We start from the raw sequence: 8,211 nt of genomic DNA on the forward strand, positions 1-8,211 counted from the left end.
CTTTCAGAATACTGAAGAGTCTCTTTCACCAGAACAATGGCCTTTTATCCTGTAGCACTTGATGGGAAAGCGCACTGTTACCTCTGCCTGCTCTCTAGAGGGCCCAGGTCGTTGCCAGCCTCAGCAATGAAGCTGTGCCTTTTGTGCCACATCTTTGTGTTTGTGACTCTGTCAGACTTCGGTCGCCTTTCTTGTATCCGCTTTTCAGCTTGGCGTATCTGCCATCCCAGGGCTTCTTCCTTTCCCTTTTGCCTGTTGCCAAGCTCCTTTGAGGTGCAAGCCCCTTCCCGCCTCCACCTGGCTTTCTCTCTGGAGGAGCTTCCCTGCAGAACTTGAGGCTTCCTGTAATGCTACTCACAACTGTTACTCAGCAGCAGGAGTTGAACTGAAAACTGAGCCCAAGTAGTGTGCTCTTTACCTGTATATCTCCCACATTGACCCTATCAAAAGTGAGAGCACTGCCGAGTAAACCTTTAGTAATATGAAGCTGATATATTCCAGACTTTCTGAGTAGGGAGGTTCCTTCTGAGGGCAAAATGACTGAACTTATAGGCTTGCTTTTTGAATTTGGCACCATTCAGTCCTAAATACTTGCCAGGAAGTTCAACAAATGCTAAAGGCAATACAACAATTACAGATCTAAAGATGAACACAAAATTGAGTAATCTGGCTCATAAAGTAATAATTTCATTTTCAGATTATGTCTCCACACGGCTGACATAAGAGTTCATATTCTTCAAACAACAGGGAAGCCATGGATCCTATAGCTGAGCTTTTATCTGAGTTATCAGGAGTGAGATGTTCTGCAGGAGGAGAACTTAATTCTTCTGGCCCTTGCGCTTCTCAGTTACAACAACTGCAGGTGCAGCTGCAGCTAGAACCCGCAGCAACTGGAGAGCGCACTTGACACAAGCCACACACGAACACGGCACTACCACTGCCACCACGCAAGCTGCAGCAACAGCCAACACAGCCAGCGGAGAGCACTCAGCCAGCTATCCAGAGTTCCCGATTTCTTTTAACAAGATTGAATGATCCTAAAATGTCTGAAACAGAGAACTGGTCCATGGAAAGTGAGTGCACAGACCACAGCCTGTTTGTCCAAGAGCTCCTTCTGTCCACTTTAGGGCTTGGAGTAAGCTCCTCCTGAGGCGAGAATGAGTGGGAAGGGGGAGAGGATGGCAGATTTTGGTACTATAGGCTGTGTAGATATTCTGCCTTTAGATGTTACTTTAGAAAACCTAAATTTAAAAGGAAGCAATAAAGGAATTGAGCCTCCACCACCTCCTCTTTGATGACATCCCAATTCTCAGACAACGTCCTCTGTGCTGTATTTGCCAATGAAAGTGGACAACAGCTATCTTGTGTTTGGTGATTGTAATGTGAGGTCTGTCACTCTTGTTACATTGCATACATTCAAAAGGAAGAGAGAAAATATATATGATAATCATTTCCACCAAACTAATGGTTAACTTCTAGCAGGTGAATGGAGGTAGCAGAGCAGGGGTGATCTCTGCTTCCTGCACCTTGACATGCAGAAGGCTCTCCTAATACTCCACATTCAAACTCAGGAGGGAAATTGAAATCTCTAATGAAGCTACTGTGTGCATTAATGAATTCTAACAAATAAAAAAGTGCCCACATGCTTTACTTTAAAAAAAAGGAGAAAAATTGCTGTATATGTGTGCATGACAACATCTTACCTAGAAGTCAGCTTACCCTTTTCTTGTGATAAAATGACATAAATGATATTGCCTTGAAGAGTTCTTGAGATTTTCAGATTCTGAGAAGACCATTGAGAACTTCCCCAGGGAGACTATTTCCCAACTGATTAGTTTCTTGATAAATTACAGAAACATGGCACCAAGCAATGACCTCAACACTAAATCCAAATGATGAGGCCTTGGCTGCCCTTGACCTGGAAAGTTCTGGGGAGGGCTGTTCTTGAGATGGTGCATATTTGTTTTAAATTGACCTAAGAGAATAAAAATATTTTTCAAATTATTGTGCTGCCATTGCTTCAATGATCAAAAGGAGAAAGAAGTGGTTTTTAATGTTTAATCTGGTTAATACCATGGTGGTGGTGTGCATCTGTTCAGACCAATTATTTAGTATCTGCGGCGAACACTCCAGAAACTGAAAGTGTCTGAGGCCTGAAAAGAGAACAACAAAGCTTTCCCAGCGGGAGTGAATCTGACACCAAAACAGACTGTATCATAGTAAGAACAAAATTCATTAAGCTGGACTTATTTGAATTATGGGGGCTCCCTGTGGAATCATGATGGAGAGAGATCAGACAAAAGCATTCAGTGTCTCTATTGTAGAATCCTAAGTTGAGTTTATGAGGAGACTTGGGACATAGTTGAAGTCATAGATTCACTATTCTGGCTAATACCAACTTGAACTGTGAAACAATGTTAAAAGGGAGGAATATTTGGAGATATGAATTAACAGATTTTGAGTTTCCAAGAAACTTTTAGACACATGTCTTAGTTTCTCCATTAAAAAATCCAGATGTTTCTTAAATACATGTTTCCCAGAGATGCTACTGCTGATTACAGAGCAATGTCGAACAGTTAATTTTCAGAATAAGTGGTATGGCCCAGAAACAGAGCATAAAGTTAGTCACAGGATATATAACCTAAAAGTGGGAATGTCCATGGAATCTGACTGGATTCAGGTTATGCTTGACTTAGAAGTAGTCCAAAAGTGAGTGCCATCGAGGTTTTCACTGTATCTTGAAAAAGAAGTGTTTCTTGAAGATTATTTAAAAAATTAATAAAAGTCTTAAGTTGCTAAAAAAAAGGATGAGTAGTTTTGTAATAATTTGGTGAGAGTAAGGCAGGAAAAACTTTGCCTAAATGGACTTTTCTTTAAAAGAATCTGTAGAATTAAAATAACAACAATAATAGTAATGCTGATGTAACATGTTGGCAGAAAATGTAAAATGAACTTTAAAACTTTCCAAAATTTTAAAATGAATTTGCAATGACCAATTTTAAGGAATTTCTTGGTAGTCTTATGATCTTGGGCATAGGCTTATTACAAAGTAATTCTTGTGATATTATGGAGAAAATTGGAACTCAAAAATATTGGACAATTTAAATTTTAAGATTTCTTTTTATATGTTTTCTGATAAATTGTTAACATAACACTATTTTTCATAATTGATTATTAAATATAGCCAGCCCTGAATTGTACAGTAATAGTAACTATATCATTTTTAATGATCTTCAGAAAACTATTACCCAAAATACTTAGTTTTTTTTACCCTTTACAAAACCCTAGGAGGTTGGCAATGCAGACATATTACCCTTTTACAGAAGATTTAAGGAATGCAAGCTTTTAAAAATAAATAATAAAATGCATTTACTATGTTCATCACAGTGGCTCAATCAAAGACTTAATTTAAAAAACAGAAACACAACAAATATAACACTGCAGCTGAAGATACAGAGTCCTATACAGAAATCAAGACAAGGACAGACTATCTAAGGAAAAAATAAAAGCCCAAGGAGAGAGGTTGGACAGCCTGGGTCAAGGCTCTTGGCTGGAGACCTGCTCTGCGTGGGTGTCTTACAGTTACTTTTTAAAGGTTGTGGGTTTTTTTCAGAGCTCAGCAGCATGTGTGTTCAATGGGCTATTGATGTTGGGTTCTCCTAGCAGGCTCTGGATGGAGAGCAGGATGGTTCTGACGTCATACAGGGCAGACCACTTGTCATTCAGGATGTCCAGGCAGATGTCACCCTGGGTGTTCATGTTGGGATTGTAGCAGGGTGTGAGCAACTTCACTGTGGGTGCATTGTAAGGGTGGCCACTGGGGAACTTCAGGTCTTTGTGTACTGCGCCAGCTTCTGCGTGGATGGCCTCCACACATTTGAAAAGGTTGTCTGATTCAAGGAAGACAGAAATTCCTTTGTCACCAGACATCATAAGAGTCATCAGCGTCTTCTGTAACTGGGGGAGAATCTTGGCTGCATCCCTACACCTTCTGTCCTCCTTTGGGAGGGTCTGTAAGAGCAGTCTGAGCTTCTACAGTGTCCCCTCCCCTGCCATATCTCAGCTGTTCAGGAAAAGGGGTTCCCCAGGAAATGCAAGCTTTTTACTTGCCTAAAGCTGGAAACTCTTGGGACCAGGACTAGTTCTTCTGACCCTGGATCAGTGCTCACTATGTTTTGATGATTGAAGAAGTCACTTTTGGTTTTAGGTTACTCTTAAATGAGACATAAAGCATTAAAAATATTCTTAGCCTAGTTCCAGGCATTTCTTTGTGAATGAGTATAATGTAATTCTTCATTATAATCTAGACTTTATTTTATTCTATTAATTCTAGGTATGATTTTATGTTCTACCTGTGGAATTACCTGATTAATTTAATTTGCACATTTTTTAAGTGTATTTTTTTCCATTACCGTTTAGTCCCCTTATATCCCTCTCCCCCTGGCAATCACCCCTCTATTGTCCACGTCCATGAGTCCTTTTTCCTTTTTGCTTGAACCTTCCACCCCTTCACCTCCTCCACCCATAGCTTCATTCTTTTTTTCTATGAGTCTGTCTTTATTTTGCTTGTTAGTTCAGTTCATTCATTAGATTCCACATATGAGTGAAATCATATGGTATTTATCTTTCTCTGACTGGCTTATTTCACTTAGCATAATGTTCTCTGGGTCCATGCATGCTATTGCAAAGGGTAAATTTTTTTTTTATGGTTGACTATTATTCCATTGTGTAAATGTCCCATAGTTGTTTTATCCACTCATCTATTGGTGGACACTTGGGCTGCTTCCACATCTTGGTGATTGTAAGTAATGCTACAATGTATAACATTTTAATCTGAGGGAATTTGTACATTGCTACTATGAGCATTGGATAGTTTATAAGACACTATCATTTATGGAACATATGCTGAAAACAGGTAAAATTGACAAAAAATTGAGAATAAACTCCATGTATTTAAAGAGCTTTTAAAATAATGGTGATTCTTATTGAAAAGGACTTTTTGCAATGGGAATGTAGTCAATCACATTGTGATAACTATGTATGGTGTCAGGGGTCACTGACTTATCAGGGGGAATCACTTTGTAAGTCATAAAGATGTCTAACCACTATGCTGTACATCTGAAACTAATATAATATTAAATGTCAACTATAATAAAAGGACTTTTTGAGAATTATTTTTTAATGTAAAGTGGTTTTGTCTAACATGCAGTGTGGCATATATATAAGTATGGAGTTGAGGGACAGCAAAGATGAAGATGTTAACTTGGGAGTCAGCGGCATGGGATCAGTCATCTAGGAGGTGAGTGTGGATGGAGAAGAGAAGAAGAGTCTGAGACCATTAGGTGAGTGCATGCCCATGTGTAGAGCAATGGTCCTCTTCCTGGCTCTGTGGTAGAATCACTTTCAAGATTTCAAAACACACAGTGGTACCTGGGCCTCTTCCTCAGGGCTCCTGGCTCAGATCTCTGGTACAGATCCTAAGCAACAAAATTTTGTAGACATTCAGCTGTATGGCCGTAGTGTGCAGGTGAAGTGGAAAACCACTGTACCAGAATTCAGGAAGAGGAAGGGGAGCCCTCAATGGAGACTGAGAGCTATGAGTAAAAATAGAGAAGAGTGGTGTCTCAGAAGTCAAATGCTGAAAGTGTTCAGGAAAGATGGATTGTGCAACTGTGCCAAGCACTGCTGACACAACAAATGAGACGAAAATATTGAACATTCATTTTGTCAATGTAAAGGTCACCGTTGACTTTGACAAGGGCAGTTGCCATGGAGCGGTGGGGATGAAAGTCTAATTAGCGTAGATTCATGAGAAAAAAGAATATAGATGATTCTTTCGAAAAGTTTTGTTTGAAGACATATGAGGAGGTACTTGGAAGGGGTTTGAAACTAAGGGAGTTTTTTTTTTAAGATGGCAGAAATTGCAGCATATTTGTATGTTGATGGGGATGATCCAGTCAAGATGGGAAATCATGAATGAAGGTGAAATAGAAGACAGTTGTAGACATCTTGAGCACAAGAGGAGGGGTCTCTGAGAGGAGAAAGGGCAGCTCCCCTGCTGAAAAGGAAGGAATGCAGCCTTTGATGAGGCACTGGTGACTACTCAAGGCAGTTGAGTTCGTGGTGGGAGAGCCCAAAGTTCTGTACAGCAGGGCCATTGGTTGCAAGTGAGCAGAGGGCAGGAGAAACTGGAAGTCTGAAAAGAGAATATTTGAGACAGTTACTCCAGAGAGATGAGAAATGTGGTAGGATGGATGGGCAGCTTGAAAGACTCATTTGAGGTGCATGGTCATGGATTTAGGTGAGACTAGGGTGCCTGGTTTTTGTCCATATGTTTCACTTCTTTGGGCATAAGTATGGAGGAGGCAGAGAGTTGAATTTAACCAGGGTTGTTTCTTTCTACGTAAGTGTGATGAGGAGAAAAAGGGAATAAGAAGGTGAGAGTACATGCAAAGAGATGTGTAAAATAGTGGAGCGTAGAATCTAAGCTGTAGAAGGAGAGGTGTGAGGATGTGAAGGGAGTTACAGATGACGAAATGATGACCTCAGTAAGGCAGAAGAGTTATTGGGACGGAGTATGAGGGGAGGTGTTTGGAAACACAGGAAATGCTATTTAGAAAGTGAGATGCTTGAAATTAAGATTTATGGAAGGAATAGTTACTTTTACTGTCATTCAGTGGTGTGTGATCCTGGGAGTGGATAGCTGAGGTGGATTGGAAGACAAGTGTCATTGGCAGTGAGACAGTTAAGGAAATGAGAAGACAAGGTATTGGTGGAAATATTTCCATAGATGTGGGGGTCCCCATGAATTATGACAGGAGAAATGATGAAGAGACAGGCTGATTTGGGAGCTTAAATCTGCAAGGAGTGAGAGGGAATGAATGAAAGGCTGCAGAGGACAGCAACGGGGAGGACAGTACATCTGATGCACTCTGCAGTCCTGGCCTGATGCCGAGCTCTTCAAAGGCACAGGGTGCTTTCCTGGAGAAGGGGTCACAGTGGTCTGGAAGCAGCACTGAGAAGGAAGAAGAAAGAGACTTTGCCCAGCTCTCAGCCCAGTGGGCCAAGGGCGTGAGAGAAAAATGACCAGGCGGGCTTGTGTTTGAGCATGATGATGGCAACATTTAGAAAAGGGGTGGATGATAGAGGATTTTGCTATCACTTGACCAGAAACTTCAGCAAGCAAATGGGAAGTATTTGTGGGGTCTAGGGTGGGTGTGATATTGTGCCGAAGTAGGAGATGTACAGATCCGCACGTGGACAAGAGCCTGGGGCATGAGGAGTGACCTTGAACCTGTGGTCACCAGGAAAAACAGTGTCGTAAGGCATGATGGGATCGGTTTTGATGTTTCTTAAGGATAAGCTCGATATTCAGTTCCAATTAGAGTACATTTCTGGGACTGGTATCTTAGATTGTGGTAATGAAGCAGAGGCTGTTGGGGAAGAGAGGGTTTCCAAGCTGATAGAGAACACTTTGGGCCCTTTGCTAAGGGTAATATTATGACTAGGAAAAGTTTAATATTACTTTAGAGCTCTATGGACATTTTGGGAAAATTTTAAATTCTTTCCTTCAGATACATTTGCAGAGGGAAATTTTTTTAGGTCAACATTTTTGATATTGTGATGGCTAATGTTGTAAATGCCCTATTATCCATTCTACTCCAAATGATTAGTCTTTGCCGGCCATAGAAACTGCACAAGAGCTGCCAGTGACTGGTTTAGGAACAGGTGAGTGACCTAATCTTAGTCAACAAATAGGAGAGGAAGTCAAATGCACAGGTTGGGAGCTGGCTTCAGGGACACTTCATGGAAACATTCCAAATCCCTTGAAAACCATTTAAGAAATAGATTATTTCTCTTCATTCTCATGCTTTTGGTCGTGAGGCCTGACACAGTTTCAGTAATCTTCTACCCTCTGTGACATCAACACCGATACGCAGAGGAGATCCAAGCAGAGAGAATGCAAAGAAGTGGACCCTGAGCCCTGACATACTGCCCTGGAGTGTGCCCCATCTTTGGACTTCTGTCATGAGAGATTATACGTTGTCTTATTGTTAAAGCTACTTTTAGTTGAGTTTCCTGTTAGTTACAGCTGAAAACATCCTACTGGTACCAATAAGTACTGAAAGATTGCTCTCCAGGAGAGCTGTATATTACTCATAACCACCCCCCCAATATCATGTTACAATAAATCTAAATGCCATTTGGTAA

At 40.8% G+C, this 8,211-nt stretch overlaps 1 pseudogene; it reads right to left on the bottom strand.

Annotated features, from left to right (window-relative positions):
- Positions 1-3,609: 3,609 nt before the first annotated feature.
- LOC112316712 (ubiquitin-conjugating enzyme E2 C pseudogene) lies at positions 3,610-3,942 on the bottom strand (annotated as a pseudogene).
- Positions 3,943-8,211: the final 4,269 nt, after the last annotated feature.

The sequence above is a fragment of the Desmodus rotundus genome, chromosome 4 (genome assembly GCF_022682495.2).
Source record: "Desmodus rotundus isolate HL8 chromosome 4, HLdesRot8A.1, whole genome shotgun sequence".
Classification (NCBI taxonomy): domain Eukaryota; kingdom Metazoa; phylum Chordata; class Mammalia; order Chiroptera; family Phyllostomidae; genus Desmodus; species Desmodus rotundus.